Source organism: Crocodylus siamensis, chromosome 11 (assembly GCF_052110815.1).
Source record: "Crocodylus siamensis isolate JL-2025a chromosome 11, ASM5211081v1, whole genome shotgun sequence".
Lineage (NCBI taxonomy): Eukaryota > Metazoa > Chordata > Crocodylia > Crocodylidae > Crocodylus > Crocodylus siamensis.
In genome coordinates this window covers 59,804,797-59,821,727 of record NC_143405.1, presented here as the reverse complement: position 1 = coordinate 59,821,727, position 16,931 = coordinate 59,804,797, and the positions used below count along the sequence as shown (strand labels likewise).

The following is a 16,931-nucleotide window of genomic DNA, read 5'->3' as shown; positions in this document are numbered from 1 at the left end:
AACACAAGAAGAACAAAGGACCCACTCGATAGGTGCTGTCTCCTTCTGGATGCGCGCAGTGTTCTCGTCACAAGCCACTTGGTTGACCCCAATGTAAGGAGGAAAATCTTTAAGAAATCCTGAAATCGGACACCTTGTTCAGAGCAGAAACAGGCTGCAAAATTTGCTTTGTGCAATATGACTGACAGCTTCTGGCAGTCTGGAAAGTTGTAGCATGACATTTCTTGGGGAGGTACCACTGGGAGAGCGGTAAAGGAAGACATTTACTGCCAGAGTGCTGGCCTGTTCTCACGATGGAAGAGAACAGACCCTGTCCAGGGTTGGGAAAGCCTGCTGGAAAGATGCACTCTTAAGAGAAGCTGATTTCAGGACTCCACCTTCCATGTCTATCTAGCAGGCATCTTCTATGCCTGTAAGTCCAGCTGGAAGGTGACTACTTACTGTGAACTTCTACTCCCCCCAGGCTGCCAGGCATGGCCCTCTCTCCGCATGTTGTATGGATGCGCAGCAACGATAACAGTAATTTACCTCTGATTTTACTTCATGAAGAGTGGCCATCCAGCGAGCTCTCCAAGCCGGCAGTTTGCTATTACACAGCCTAGTCACCAGGTGGCAGGGAAGCTAGCTTGCATTAAGCAAACAATCTTACAAAACGTGACCTGGAGCAAACACACGAAACCAGTATGCCTGGCACCCAACTACAGCTTCCGTGCTGAACGGCACGGTTAGCCCAGAACGGTGTGATCTACACAAGCATAATGCTGTGCGCTGTATGTTTGCTTCTCTCTTAGTACAAAGTCAATTTACTCCATGCAAAAATGCTGAGGACGGGGGACTTTCTTCCAGTAGGATTTCATTCTTTACAAGGAACTTCAGAGTAGCAGCAGTGATGCCCAATAGACCTATGCATGCCATTTTGCCCCCACTGGATGAAGCTCAAGTAGCAGTCAAGGTGCTGGAGATGCCTGCCTGCAGGCCATGGTGTTACTTCATGCTCGGTAACTTTTCTTTTCACCTTCACAAAGGCTAAAACCCCATTTTTCAAAGTAAGCACTTAACTCCAGCTAAGACGGATAGCTCAGGAATCTGCACTGGCAAGAGAAAGCACCTCACTTGTTACAGGGCAGAGAATTTTTCCAATGCCGGGGCGAAGAAATACGAGTACTTGCCTTGCTTACGCCTTCTGCCATTTCACTCATGACAATGGAAAAGAAACAATAAAAAGCTAATAGAAAGATACTAAACAAGTTTAGGAATTAAGCTTGTAAAATGCATTCTCTGGTGGCCTAAGCTGCCCTGAATTTTAACATCAGGAGGACAGATAATTAATTGCAGCTCTCAGCTGTGCACCTCTGCACCGGGCTGATTTGTCTGCTTGTCTACAGACTACCACCCATGTCCACCAATGGGAACACAGTTGTTTCTGAACCCAGTAGACTGCAAGGGTTTTCAAAACATTCATATTTCAGTCTGAAGCTCCAAAACTGCAAAATGATTGCATCCTTCGGCAACTAACGGACGTTGTGTGTGCAATAAAAATGTCCTGTCACTTCCAGTCTAGAATCTCAGTTACTGAACCAACACAGCGAGCACATGAACAACTTCATCTTTACAACAAAAATTCAAATATATTTTATGCAAACATGGAAGTTTAGACTGGTACATGACGGTTGCTGTGCCACTCCTGATCGTTTTGCCTGTGATCCAGTAACATACTTCAGTATATGTCTAACTTGAAATATCTGTAGTCCCGGTGTTGTCAACAAGGTTCCTAATTAACTTTCATTCAAGCATGTACATAAAGATCTTCCTACACTCTGGTCTCAGTCAAGGGTTGCACAGGTAAAATCCTGCTCACCACTTCCATTTTACTACTTTTTGCATGTAGCTGTGCACAAAATAATTTTATTATTAGGAGGCTTAAGTCATGTGCTGCTGCACCATTGTGAAATCTATATTCAATTTTATAAATATGAACCACTGAGAAATGCCACAAATTTAGCTAGTCTGAAGATCTACAAGAGATTTTTCATTTTAAGTGTGGAAAGATTTCCATACTTAAAAAGGCGTGAAATTCCCCTTTCTTCTAATGATGAGAAATGCCCCCTGATGCCCCATCTCCTCCAGGACATGGCCACAGTAGAAAATAATTTTCACAACTAATATGTATACAGAAGAAAATGGCTAATATCATCCAATGAATTTACACCCACCTACATGGTATAAACATATCTCGATAAACTGTCACCTTCAGCAGAATTCATTAAACTAATGTTGCATCTTCCTTGTTAAATGTAATTTTTTTAATTGAAATTTAATCTTACTATATTATTTGGTAGATTTTTAATTGACATTTGTAGTAATTAATTGGTAGCATTACAGCTTTGTCTGAAGAATTTAAAACTAAATTTGACATAGAGATTGGCCAGCCACTGCTGTGAGCTGCCTGCTGGGAGCATTTCATCATCCTCCCAGCCCCTCCTGCTGATCATAGGTGGGAGATGATGGTCTCTTTCTTACAGTCATGAATTACATTACTAATGTATTCCATTACCACCACGCAAATGTCATGTTAATTTCTGATCATCATCAAGTCAGACAATGGTTTCCACACTGGCAACTAGCCAATTAGCTATGTGGAAAAATATTCAGCCAATTATATAACTTGAATTAGGTTAAGGACTCAAGAGAAAGCAAAATAAATGCTTTGAAAATACTTCTGAGATAAAATATAAGTTGACACTGTCTTCATGTGCTATACCCAATGTTATACAATCTGATAGGCAGCTGTCAACATTCATAACTGTTTATTAAATCTAGCCTCTCTTTATGGTGGCAGCTAAGATCTGTATTTTTACCAATATTAGGTTCATTGTGTTATGAAAAAAGACCAAAATACTTAGGATCATTCACACCAGCTTATAAAACACATTATGTAGTATATTAAATTGTTAAAATTACTTTTCCCCCCAAGTAGAAAGTTTCATGGGTAGAAAGTTTGAGCAAAACAAAGTCTTTCTTGAGCCACTGATGTTTTATAACAGGGAGGGAGACAGAAAGCACTTTTGTCCTCAAAATGCGCAGTGTTAGGATGAAGCCCACCAGCCAACTGGTCATCCCTCATTCTTCACGGGAAGGAATCGGGCTCAATTTCTGCCTTAGCAGCTCGCACCCAAACTCACTTATGGGATTTTATGCTAACATAATTCTGCTGAAGTCAGTGGATTTACTCCCGATAGACACTTGTGTGAAGACTAGCATCAGGCCTAGACTAGTGTTTCCCAACCATAAAAGCCAGGTTGTTGCTGACCGCCCTCCAGAGAACTACGAATTAGTTTAGCTAGGCCCAAATGACATTTAATCTAATTTTTTTTTCCTTTTAGAATAACTGTAGCTACCACATAGTGTATTTTATAAGAGAAAGGAGGACCCAGCCTAACCCCAAGGATGCTAAGCAGATGAGCAGATTAACAGCAGGTGCATAACTATTATATCAGCCCAGGATACGTAGCACTGAATGGCACTGGCAAAGCTGGGTGCTGAATCCCAATTTGAAGCCCTGTATCATTACTGTGATTTCTTCCGTTCTTAAATCAATTTATTGTGCAAGCCTGCTTTTCTCCAGTTCAGGCAAGTAGACAGCACCAATTCCTCACTTCTAAAAGTCTGTAACACTGAGCAATTTGTTAGAACCTTTTACCAATCTTTCATCTCATTTTCTTACATGTTGCAATGAGGCAATTCACTGTTCTGGCTGCTTGCCCTAGATGACCTTTGCCTGCCATAAAAAGGGTTCACAGGTCGACTCCACGCTTTAAAATAACACTCTTTTCTCTTTTAAAGGCCGTAAGTATTCAGTCAACACAATTAGCGGGAACCACATTTGGTTACTCAATCAGCTGGAAACTTCTAAAACCTACATGGCTGTGAACAAATCATTGACATCATCACGAAGACTCAAGTAGGGAAAACAGCGATGAAGGTGGACCTCACTCCAGCAGAAAAAGGTCACTTTTCCATGCTGTCCTCAAGTGGGAGAGAAGCAGGGTAGCCAGCAAGCAAATCACTTAAACACAAGCCTCGCTAGAATCAATTGCTGGGAACTTATCAACTGCTAGAACAGTTATGGTGGAGAAGAGTTAGAGATATATGCCAGAAGAAAAGCGGCTGGATAAAGATACAGGTTAAAATGTAGATACATCTACCAGTGCCACGTGGGGCTAAATGTTCCTTTCCAACAGATTTTTTTTTAAAAGCGTTTAGAGAACCGAATACATTTGAGAGACTTAAAAATGACTACACAAAACATCGTTTTAATCAGTGAATAAAAGCAACTGAGCTTACGAGTGAAACAAGCTCATCCTTCTGTCCAGCCGGATGCTTGCAGAAGTTCGGTCAGCCTGAAATGCTTAACCGTGAAGCTACTGACGGGACAGACCACTAGCACATTTGATCCCTATTCAGGGGTCCAGTCACCCATAGATCTGTACCTTCATAATTCAACCTCTCTGGGCAAGAGGACATTTTAAAGTGCCCTTTTCTTCTGTGTGTTTTCTGTTCTTAAGCAATATCAAGCCCCATTATCAGCAGCGCCACCAGGTTATCATGGTACCATATGCCGAGTCCGTGCCATGCTCAGCGAGGCCTCAGTTTTCAATAAGGACTTGTTCAGCAGGGCTCTGCAACGCCACACATTCTTCACGTAGGGTTATTTTAGGAATTTTAAGTAAAAAATCTCAAGCTGAGGGGTAAGGCATATTCCATATAGCTATAAAAGGTCAGTTTTTTCCCTGTCTTAATTGGGAAGAAGTCATTATAAATAGTCAGCACCATCACTAAAGCCGACTGATCAGTCCGTGATGGAGCACCATGAATCTGTCTTGCTCTGTATGCGTCATAAAAGGAGGACTGGAAATCACCCCGCACGCCTGGATCTCAGTCACATTAGCAGGCTGATCATTCTGATATAAAGGAATTAGTAGGAACCCCACTCTTTTCTCTCTCTCTTTCACGCGCGCACACGCACTTTGAGCTGCCATATGGGTTTATTCAACTGTTTACTACACCAGTCGGTAAAAATTGAGTAGTTATTATAATCTTTGCTAAATGACATGGTAATTATGCTACCTCTGGAAAAAGAAAAAAAAAAATGGAACCTTTCAGAAAAAAAAAAAAATCACAATTCACTGATGTGTGAATTTCTGTGTTTTTATAATCTTTGAATGGAAATAGGTTTCCTAATACACAGAGGGATATTATTAAACGTGTGCCAGAAACCCAAATTTATTTTCAAAAAACATTTTATGCTCCCATCACCTATGCGGTTTAATTACTTGCATTTCCTAGTCTTAAAGCTTTCTTATTCCTCTCTCGTCATTTCCCTGTAAATAAAAGGAATCCTTTTGTTGTAGCCTTTTAGTATTTTAATGAATGAATAAACATTTTCCCAACCCCAGTTAACAGATTAGAAACCGGAGGTAGGACAAGGCATGGGAGTTAGTGATACCCGCTTGCGATCCTGGTTTGTCAAAGGGCGCTGGAGCCCTCTCCCCTGGCCAGTGGGATTCACAGGCATCGAGCAGGGGGAGGAATTCAGCCTACTGGTTGCTGCCCCACCTGCTAGCCATTGCACAGAGTTGGTCCCAAATCGGGGTGAACAGATTTGCTCACTGGTTATAGCTAAGTGGTCACATTGGTGACCATCTATAACAGCAACGGGGGCAAATAGCAACGCTATATTCATAGGAGGACACTAATTGCTTCTTCTCAGCCTCTGCCTAGGTCGGACCAAGTCCATCAACACAGTAGCCAGGCTCGGAGGTAACGGGCTCCCACCCTTTACAGAAGAGAATGCAAGATTTCATGCGGTGGGATGGAAGGGAGCAGAAGCATGCAGTGGAGACAGCTCTCCTATGTACCAGTGGCACCAGTTCATTACTGGAATATAGGGCCGAGCCACATGATGATAATGGCTTATTTTCTGGAGACAGCTTCTTTGAGAGCAAAGCGGTAAGCATGTGATGGAAGAGTGGCCTTTGCATACTCATAATTACTTATTCCATGCCGTGCATTTAGCCATGCCAAAGCCCCGCCTATATGGAAGGCTTCAGCCCTTGGCTTTACCTGCACAGATCACTAAATTCAAACTCCACCCTCAAACATCTGCAACGGGATCCTGTATTTGCAAGATCTGGGTGGGAGGGCATGTTATATTAATAAAACAGACGTTACAGCTGTTCAGTAACAGCAATCGATGTTTATGGGTGCAGAATACTAGCAACATAGTTTTAGGCACAGACTATTAAAAAAATGCATATTAAAGTACCAGAGGAAAGAACAAAGGGGAAAACAGAGGCAAGAGAAAGAGTGTGTTACTACAGACATGGATTTGTTGACTCACCAGTTTTACTTGTGGGCATTACACATATCCACTCATGGCTCAGGGCAAATTCGGCAAGGGATCAAAACCCTTATCATGGCAAATATATTCAGAAGCTGGAATCGCTCGGAAAAAAGTTCTCAGGAGACTGAAAGACAAAAACAGGTTTTAAAGCTTCACTTAGCCAGAACTATGCTCGAACCCACCATTTCCATGAACTTGAAAAGAAAAGGTGATTATAAATTCTGTAGGTGGGGAAAGCACCTTATTTTAAGTAGGCTTTAACATATTAAAAGTTTGTGTGTCATAGAGAAGATTTTTTTTTTCTTTCTGCTATAAATAAAACTGAAACTTAAGCCAGGAAGACAGTTTTTAAAAGGTACTGTTATTTCAAATATGTAATCTGCTGTGCTGATTTATAACTTCATATGCGATATCAAAATTAGTTGACATCCAAGCTGATACTCTGCTGGGAAACACAGTATTGTTTCAGGACATTCAGATACTTTAACCTACTTTGCATGATCAAAATCTACCAGGGTCTTTGAGCTTGTCAGATATTTATTCTCTGCCTTCACTCACTTCATCCTGATAAATCCTTAACAAAATGTACAATCTCTCTTTAGCAATAATCTTTCCTCCAAGATAAGGAAAAACACACATATAAAAACTATTTGATGTTTGGGGCAAAAAGGCAAAATTTGCAAACATCAGTTAAGAAAATATAAATTAGCTTTCCTTGCCTCAGTGCTTGATAAAAGAGCTGAGTTTAAGCCAAGCTCTGAGAGTGCTGTTTATGCCACACACTAATTAGCCAGTTCACCAAGTTAGTTATTTTAAAACAAATTATATTTTCTTCATTGACAAAGTGTCTTATATCCAGGCTGGATAAAATCCTGTGGGCTAGTGGACTCTGGTGCCAGTGGACATATTAGCTGCAGCCTTTTTTTTAGGACAGCGCTTAAGCATACACTTAAATCCCACTTAATCAGAGAAGGACTTAAGCACTTGCTCTGCACATGAGCCACCCAAAAGGAGCAAAGCAGACAGCTGAAAAGGGATGGTTAGCACATTTCCCAGAGCCACTCTCGAGCTCTGAGCACTTCACAAAGGAAATGCTATTACCCCCATTAGAAAAAGGAGGAACTGAAGAACATAAATACCAAGCAACTTGCCCAAGTTCACAAAGGAAGTCCTAATTATTTTCATTTAAGGATTCTGGCTGAAAGCCATGCTCCCGAAAACAACATAACAGACAGAGCCATAATAGAAATTTAAGCAAAAATAACAAAAATACAAACATAACAATAAAATAGGGCCGACCATTATAAAAGCATTGTTCTTACTCCTAGAACTAATATAATCAAATACAAATATGGTGATCAGTCAAATCATAAACCTATAAAGCTGCTGTGTATAGTCTACAACTGACACAGTAAAAAACAAATATAGCAATAACATTTAATCGGTCATAAACAGCAACGGATGTTTAGCTGTGATCGCTTCAGCCTTATGTAGCAAAAGTTGCAAGTGGGTTTACTAAGTATGAATCTGTTTGCTGGAGGAGCCATATTAATTTCTCTCCATTTGAGAAATATGTCAATGTCTGCACGAACGGCGATGAATGCTTTCGCCTTATGTCATTGTACAAAGGACATTGTAAGACATCATGAATAGTATCTTCCACCCTACACAGGCTGGGCATCATCTTCTAGCTCTTGGAATGAGAGTCTACGTCCAGCCAAAATGGCTGTGGGCATTTGTTCGGTCCCGAGTCTAGCCAAGGAGAGTACAGAGGAAGCCAGCGGCGGAGCAGGACTTTGAAACAAATTTCCTGATGTCCTAGTTAGGTGCTTAATCACTTGAGCAACTTTACACTCTCTGTCCCAATGCCAGAGATACAGGAGTACAAGGTACACTTACACAAGATACAAAGTACATTTGAAATTTGGGAGAGTTGTTGGTTTAATATGAACATAAGAGCTGGCATTTACTGGTCCATCTTGCCCATCATCCTATGTCACAAACAGTGGCTGAGAGTGGATGGTGAAAGGCGTGTGAACTGGATATGACCAGGGCTTTTCTCCCCGCCGTTCTTCCTGCACTTGCAGCCTCCACCATTTAAGGTCTAAGAGGCTCTCATTTAGAGGCCGTATCACTAACTCCCGTAGTAACAGTAGTTACTGTTGTCCCTGAATTTATCCAATCCCTTTTTTGAATCTGGCTAAACTATCAGCCTCCGCAACATCTGGTGGCAATGATGTCCACACTTCAATGACACGCTGTGTGAAACACAACTGCATTTTGTTAGTTTTAAACTTACCACCTGCTAGTTTCATTTTGTAACTCCTACTTCTTGTATTCAGACAGAGTAAATAATAAATCCCCATTTACTTTCTCATCACCACTTAGTATTTTGCAAACCCTGATCATGGCCCCTTTCAAGCATCACTCTTCTAAACTGAACAGGCCTAGCCTGTTCGGTCTCTTCGCACCAACCAAACCAAAGTTTGGAGGATCTACACAGTTGTGCTGTGACCTCTTTCTTTGCCTGGCTTGACTTGGACAAAGCAGCCTGTCAACCGGCCTGAAGGCCAAGTTCAAACCAAGCTCTCGTCCTCCTCCTGTTAGTCACGGCTCCGGCTTCAGGTGCAATCTAAACCCCATCTGCCTGTTCTCCACAAATATTCAGCTTTCTGAATGCATGTGAAAGACATCTTCAGGACTGTCCCGTTTTAAATGATTTCAGGCTCTTGCAGGAACTTTCAGAGCAAATGAAAATGAGTTTGTACCGTCAGCTGGCACTCGGGCTGAAACATCGGTTATTATACCGGGACATCCCCAGAAGTCTCAGCCATGTTGGGGCCACGCTGTGCTAGGCACTGCACGAACACGATCTCTTCCCGACTCTGCCCCGAGGATGGGACACACTGGTGACAAAACTACGCAAGCATACGGATGCCTGCGAGGTAACTGGGTAAATGGGACGGAAGAGGATGGAGTCGGATATAACAGCCATCACTGAGGGCGAAATCTTGAGCTCCGTGGAAGCCAGCACGAGTCCAGCCGTTGATCTCCGAGTCCAGGACGCCACGCATGCTGTTTGGGCACCGAACAACTGCGCACATCACTCAGAGGTGCAGTAAACCCCCTGGGAGCAGCAGCCACTGTAAACCACAACCAGCTGAGCTGTTCTCAAAAGTCACTTTTCTGTGAGCATCGTTGCATAGGGGAGTTCAAAGGAGAGATGGGGTGGAGGGAAAAGGTGGTCAGTTTATAATTGATAGCAGGGAGTGTTTCCCCTCTGCACACAGACAAGCCTGGGACAAAGCAGAAAAGGGTAAGGCAGAGAAAGAGACAAATGACCACTTGCAGCTGATGCCACAGGATAATCAAAAATCACCCTCGTATGCCTGTCGTCTATTTGAAATATGTGGCAAAACCAAACAAGCTCACCTGCCTTTCATTATACTGTACTCAGTGGAAATAATGCTATAACCGTCCTGTAATGGGTAAAGATAACTGTCAGTGGACAAGTTCTCCTATTTCCTCCCCTACCCCAATCAGATTTAAAGTAGTTTCTGTCCTTCCTCCCCCTCCCCCAAAACACTTTGAAACTGTTTTTGATGTTAAGTGTCAAAATCCTGGTTAAAGGGGGAGGTTTAATCATTTTTATCCTCGAATATTCCTCTTTGAACAGTTTATCAGCTATGATGAAATTGTGTTAGATTGCTTTATTTATCCATACTATGTAAAAGGGGGGGGGGACCTCACTTGCAGATCAATTTATAACATATTCCTCCAAACAAGAACTGTGTATGAATGTGAACATTTTGCTTCTACGTACGCACACAATTGCAAAGTGTCTTAAAATGACAATAAATCGACTTTCTAACAATTAAGTTGTAAATACATCAAAATGTTGTTCTTTAGGTTACGAAAGCAGTCTAATAAATTAAAACATTAAAATATTTTAGGGAAAATACTGGGAGAGCTGAAACATTCATTGTGCCATATACAATCTGTTTTCACAGGGATTGAAAAAGCATTATTACCACCCTGGGTACCATTGGAAAGAGGATGAAGCCATCACCCTTCCCTATTTACATATTAAAATGCACATGCATTCTTGGTGGATAACACCCAGCTTGCTAGCTTGCAGATCTGCTTAAATCAATGCAGCCTGTCTACAGAACGCAAGAGTCCAAACCTGGGATCTCTTCCTTATAAAACCAACACATTCAAACAGGTTGGAAGTGGGAATAAAATCGACACTCTCTTCTTGTTTATCTTCCCCCTTCAGCAATCCCCAATTTGTGCGAAAGTCTACGGGGAAAAGGGATGGAGCAGCTGCAATCTCCCCAAGGCCAACGCCTAACAATCAGGCTGTTTACCAAACACCACCACCCAGCCGCAAAATAAAGAGCACTGGAAAAAATATGTGTCTGTTTCTCAAAACAGCGCATTTGCCATAAACAGGTTAACGCTGTGCATAAACTCAGAAGAGGAGGGGACCGACCACCGTTAAGTCGGCTTTGGGTCCATGACACTTGACTGCAACGTTTGGGATGTCTGATCAGTCATGAGTTTCCTTAGAGGCAGGAGACATGAGCTGGAAAAATGCTAACTAGTCCTTTGTTCACAACGTGCAGGCTTCAACCACAATCCTCAAAGCCTCTTTTGTGGGGGGAGCGGTTTCAGAGGGAGCTTTAGAACAACAACGGGAGGCAAAAGTTTCTTGCCCCTTCAGCTGGAACCCACCGCACCTTTCTGAGACTGGCTCAAGGTTGAATTTATACACAGAAGACAATTTTACCTGGCCACCACCCCTCAGAAGCATGCCAGGTGGCCTGCATAGATATTTCTAGTACTTTTGCATCCCATCAAGCAGCGTGCCTATACTGTGTTCAATTGATCATGCCATGGAATACGCTCCATTCTGTCCCACGTCCCCAAGCAATTGGCTAAGTTACCCAACTTATTTTGCTCTGAGCGATACAGAAAGCACTTAAAAAAATGGGACAGAGGCAGGACAACAGACTTGGGCTCCCAAGCCCAGAATTTTTGGCACCTGCAAACCTACACCAGGATACTCCACGGCCGGTTAGGTCTCGTCTGGGGGCACGGGCGCTCCAGTGGCCTCAGACTGAGCACCACCTGGAACTTGATCTGAAGGTGGCTCCATCCCTCCTGACTATAAACTGGTACCTATGTCACTTATGCTAGCGAGTCAATGGCAGCTGTACGTGATGCTACTCGCATGGCTTCCTTGCATGCCACTGGCTATAGAAACTCCAGCACACTAACCCCTTTAGCTCTGGAAGACTTTGGCTCCAAACTTTCTGGCTGTGAAATGGCCTGTTAGGTGCTACGCTTGCCAAAAGAGCTGGCTATGAGTATATGGATAGGCACAACCGGCTAGCGCGCTTTAGACTGCGTTATACCTCGATAACTCCCTTTTGGGTACTTTAGCTGAGGGGTCTCAAACTCCCCCAGGGCTGGACCCGAACTGCGGGACTCTTCATGGGCCAGATATGGAGGCAACAATGGGATAAGCAGTGGAGGCAGGTTAAGGCAGCCATCGCTTACCCCTGCCACCAACACACGTGCCCAAGGGAGCACCATGCTCCAAGACTTGGGCAGTAAGCTTGGCCCCCAGTTGCCCCGCCAAAACTTCCTACCCTTACACCAGTGTGTCAGGCAAAACACGGCTTCCCGGGCTCCAAGTCCGACACTCCTGCTTTGGCTTCTTGGAAAACTCCAGCCCTTCTGGCAGGCTGAGCACATTAAAAAAAAGAGCCAAGCTCCTGAAAAGCAAGCCCTATATCCAACAAATAGCCCAGAGCCCAAACGCCAGGCACGCAGACTAACCAAAGCCAAGGGGATCTGCTCAGCACCTGCAGGGGGAAAAAGCAGAGTGTCACCAGCCAGAAGGAGACTCCTCTTAGTGAAGCGCCACAGCACTATCAAGGCAGTGGCATGTAGCTTTGTATATCAGCTACTTTGTTCTCTCCCTTTCTCTCTCCCTCTCTCTCATGCTTAATTTGATTAATGATTTTGGTTTCATCCTCAATTAGAGAGATGTCTAATAGAAAAGCCCTAATTGAATAACTGGTTGAGATTCCAAGATGGCTACCATAAAAGCCAAGGTGAAAAAACAGCAGCTACTAAATCTGCGACTACTTAGAGCGCCTTATATTTAAAACGATGCCAGGCCAAAGCTGAACATAGTAGGCAAGTACGGAGAAAGTGGCATTTCATGCAGATTTCAGCTTCCTTTTTTCTTTTTTTTTGTAATAATAGCAACTGAGCTCCAGATGTTGAGAGCTGGGAAGTAAAAAGTGCCTTTACTTGTATAAACACTGGGAGGTGAGACTCAAAAGTCTGTTGAAACATAGTGACTTGTGTATCCAGAACAGAGCACATGTGTGTTCTCACGTCACCCAACCCGGGAGCGATGGCGGGAGACGTGTCCGAAGCTCCCTTTTAACCGGGGACCGAGGAGAGAGGCACTACTGGAGAACGTCCTCCGCCACTTGCTCCACTTCTATAATTTTGAAAGGCACACAGCACTTGTAAAAGGTGCAGGGCGGACCGCTCCGGAGATGAAAGTCGAGTCGGCACTCCTACCACTCGGCTACCCGCATATTGTGACTGTCAGCATCTACACGCGATGCTGTGGAGAGCCTGTACTGACTGGGTTTTACTGCAACCATCCATCACGTTACCTCCCTCTCGACGGCTGCTCTCTTTTTTGCGGGCGAGGGTTGTAACTGCCATTCAAAGCTGGTCGAGCTGTCCGTCTCGTGCAAATACTACGGGCAAGGGGCACAAACCCTTACCTCCCCTCCCGTAAGAGTACCCCAGCTGGAGGTCCACACACACACACTGCCTTGATGAGCACGCTCCTCGGTACAGCAATCCATGCCCATTTTGAGGGAGGATATTCTGGCACCGGGAGCTGGGACACCCCCTGGCTCATTCTGCATAGGCCTCCATGCAGGTGGGTATTATTATTTCAAGCCTCACCTTCTGCCCTGTACGGTACCAAAAGAAAACCCGCAGCCACAGCCCAAAGTGCAAACGATGGCAGTATTTGTTCTCTAAGGCCCAGATCGCTAAAAAATATGTAGGCCCATTGAAATAAACAGAAGTTAGGTGCCAAAATACTACAGAGGACCCGGGCATAAGCTGTGTGTTTGTACACCTAACACAACGGGAGGTGGCCTGTAACCATGAGTTGAAGACATTGCCCTGGTATAAAGAGCAGTAGCAATGCCAATGGGTGCAAAATGCCAAACAGTGAAGGAAAGCTTCACCATTCTCACCATCTCTACCCCTTCGCCATGCCAAATGCTTGTTTCTTGAATTCAGCGTTTCTTCTCCCCGGGCCTGCATCATCGCCCCATCTCCCTGGATTCCTACCAGGGACCCTCTCTGCTGTACCACGGCTATTTCCCAGCATGCTGTCCCTCCCCTTCGTATCCTCTCCAGAGACGGTCCCCAATTACGGACTACATATGCTCATCATCAAAACCTATCCAGCAGCTGAAAGTCTTTGGTCCAGATCCTCAGCCGATGTAAATCCGTCAGACTCACCAGAACCGACAGCAGAATTACATTACTCATAACAACGGCCCCACGTCTTCCGCTTTCTAGACAGTTGCATAACAAGCATGGATCGATCCAGAACGGTGACTCAAAATCCAGATTTGGATAGAAATTTTGCAACCAGACCCAACTTTTGTTGATGGCAACGATCACCAACATTCAGGGCCCTTAAAGCCAGATCCAAATGCAACCTTGCCAGCCTACACCCATCTCGAATCAGACATTTTGTTGTTGGAAACCAGACAAACTGGCTTCACCTGTGGGAACCTGCATCAGATGTTCCCAGCCATGCCTGTGATGGGCTACAGGAGTGACATCCGAAATCCCACTGGAGTTCTGTGTCACTCCACCAGCTGCACCATGGGAATGAAATCACTTCCAGCCTAACATTCAAGGACAGTAGCAAGTATTTTGATTTTGATAACGACAGGAAGAATATTCATTAGCATACCTCCCTCGTGGCATAGTCAAAACTTGCACGCTTACTCACACAAATATGATTGGGCTTGTCTGTAACCAAGAAACAAAGTGTTGTCTACTGGTTAAAACCAGAGAACATGATCCAGGAATGCAGCCCTATCCAAGAGAGAAATTAAAATACCTGCCTAAGTGCCACTGCAGTCAAGGAGCTAATTCAGAAGCACAGTTAAGAAGCTTTGGATCCTATTCCCCGTTCTGCCATTCAGCCCAGGGCCAAAGTTTTCAAGATGGGGCACCAAGAATTGGCGGATGCGAGTCGGTGGGCACAAACGTAATGCACGCCTGTGACACCATTGGCAGAGCTTCTGAATATCTGCAGCTTTAGCAGGCTTCCACTGAAGATGCTTCCATTGGAGTACCTTTAAAATCACGGCCAAGGCATCGCAAGTGCACCTCAATGCGAAAGCAACCTCAAAGGCTGTGGTTAGGCTTGTATATTAATTAAATACCTGGCTCTTGACCAGTACAAAACTATTACAAACAAGGGCTATAAATTGGGAGACATTCAATAAGTCTCCTTAGCGCTATAAAAACGGACCCTTCAGTAAACATCTCAAGCAAGCCACAGCACCTTTGGAAAGAAGTAAAATGACATTTCAAAACTTATAAACACGTTGCTTTTATGACCAAGAAACATTTCACTTATCCCGGCAGCTCCCTTTTTATTGTTACAGTAAAACCTTTTGTGGCAGGTTTTCAATTCCTTATCCTTTTAATCTATATTATGCACCAATCGCAGTCGCTTGTCACAGTCTCTTTAGAACCGGTGACAACAGCGATGCCACCAAAGGCAAAGCAAAGCGCCGGGACAGTCAGCACGCCCGTGCAAAACGCAAGCGAGCTTCTTCCCCATGGCTTTGCTTATCTCCTAGGAAAGCCATCCAAACAGCACCTCTTTCCCCAAGTGATTTTCAATCTTGCCAACACAAACAAGTAGTAAACCAAACCTTTTAACAAGATAGATGTCTAGGTATCAGCATGCGTCTAACATTTGTAGCCACTTAGTTGCAATTTTTATTTGTGATACAGCAGGAGGGAAATGGGAGAGCCAGAGACAGACTGTTTTCATGCCCCGTTCAGGCAACCCTACTGAATAATCTACTAATTTACTACCAGTGAATAATCTCTTACAGCGAAATCATCTCAAGATGAAGAGTTATTTTTGTCCCCGTGTAGTAATTAAAAAAATAAAGCCCAATAAGAATTTTTCTGGGGGGGGAGGGTAGGGGAGGGGGACTAAGGACACGTGCAAAGCAATGATCCGCAAAACCCATTTTTTAAGAGTTTGGAGACACCATCGTGTCCGACAGCAACATAAAACTTAATCAAATACACAGTCATTTCCAGCCATCTTGCCTTTTAAGGAATCCAAGAAAAAGATACAATGTATACCCCTTTCTTAAGACTATTAAAGCATTTCTCTTATTCAATATCTAAATTAAATCAAACGGACTCTACTAAATAAGCCCATAAGGCATAGTGCATGATGCAACAGTCTTAAAAGCCTTATCTATTGAGCACTTTAAGCTTAAAGACTGATGCTTTAGGTTCCCCTGCAGTGCACGGGGATCCTGCTGGTTTGGCCAGACTATGAAAATAAGCTTCAAATGACCAAATGCAACTGCAACTTTAAAAAGTAGGAACCAAACCAGACACAACAAACCACAGAACAGTCAGCCTCACTTGTCATAATTCATGTGTGTGGAATTCAACTGTAACAGCATTTACCGAGCGCTAAATTTCCGCCACTGGCACATTCCATGCAGAATGTCAAATGTTGAAAAGCTGCTGATAAGACACTCCTGATTACAAGTCTACAAGTTGTGTCATTAATCAAAAACTATTTATCCCAACATGCAAACAGCTCTGTCTGTGCCATGCAAGTCTAGGTAAGTACTGCGAGATGTGGCTTTTAAAGCAACTCAAGTCAGGAAGCGTACGCGCTACTCGCAGGGGCAGACGTAGCCGTATGAAGTTCTCCTAGGCTACCAAAAGCCCCTGCAAGTATTGACTCCTGAAGTGCAGCTAATTTGTAAGATACTGGGGAGGAATGAATAAGGCAACGTGCATGGCTACGCCTGGATTCTCCACCTACTCTGCTCAGGAATGTGCATATAAACCATACGCGAAGAAGGCGAGATGACCAAGCTGCCCAGAGTCTACTTTGTATTCCAGTACAACAGCCCCCCTACCGAAAGAGACTGGGTTGCTAGCGAATGCTTGCGTCTCCCTCCTATCGTACGTTCAATTTCTATTCTGCAGGGAGAGGGACGCAACACTAAGTTAATGTTACATACTCACTGGCTTCCTTGACAGATCGCTGGACACAGAAGTAAAAACACTCAATTCTGAGGCACTGCCTCTGCGTGACCTTGGGCAAGAAATCAGCATATGACTCCATGCCTCTCTTTACCCATCTGTAAATCAGGGATAAAGCTTTTGTACAGCACTTGAGACCTGG

At 43.8% G+C, this 16,931-nt stretch overlaps 1 protein-coding gene across 9 annotated transcripts in view; it reads right to left on the bottom strand.

Moving 5' to 3' along the window:
* The window catches only part of FOXP1 (forkhead box P1), a 442,295-nt gene that overhangs the window by 381,835 nt on the left and 43,529 nt on the right, over positions 1 to 16,931 (bottom strand). For 8 of the 9 annotated variants that reach the window (XM_090021540.1, XM_090021542.1, XM_090021541.1 and 5 more), the window contains one exon: positions 6,401 to 6,527. The exons of the other annotated variant lie outside the window; for it this stretch is intronic. The gene's annotated coding sequence lies outside the window, so the exon portion shown is untranslated. The remainder of the gene's footprint in view (positions 1 to 6,400; positions 6,528 to 16,931) is intronic. 9 annotated transcript variants of the gene reach the window in all.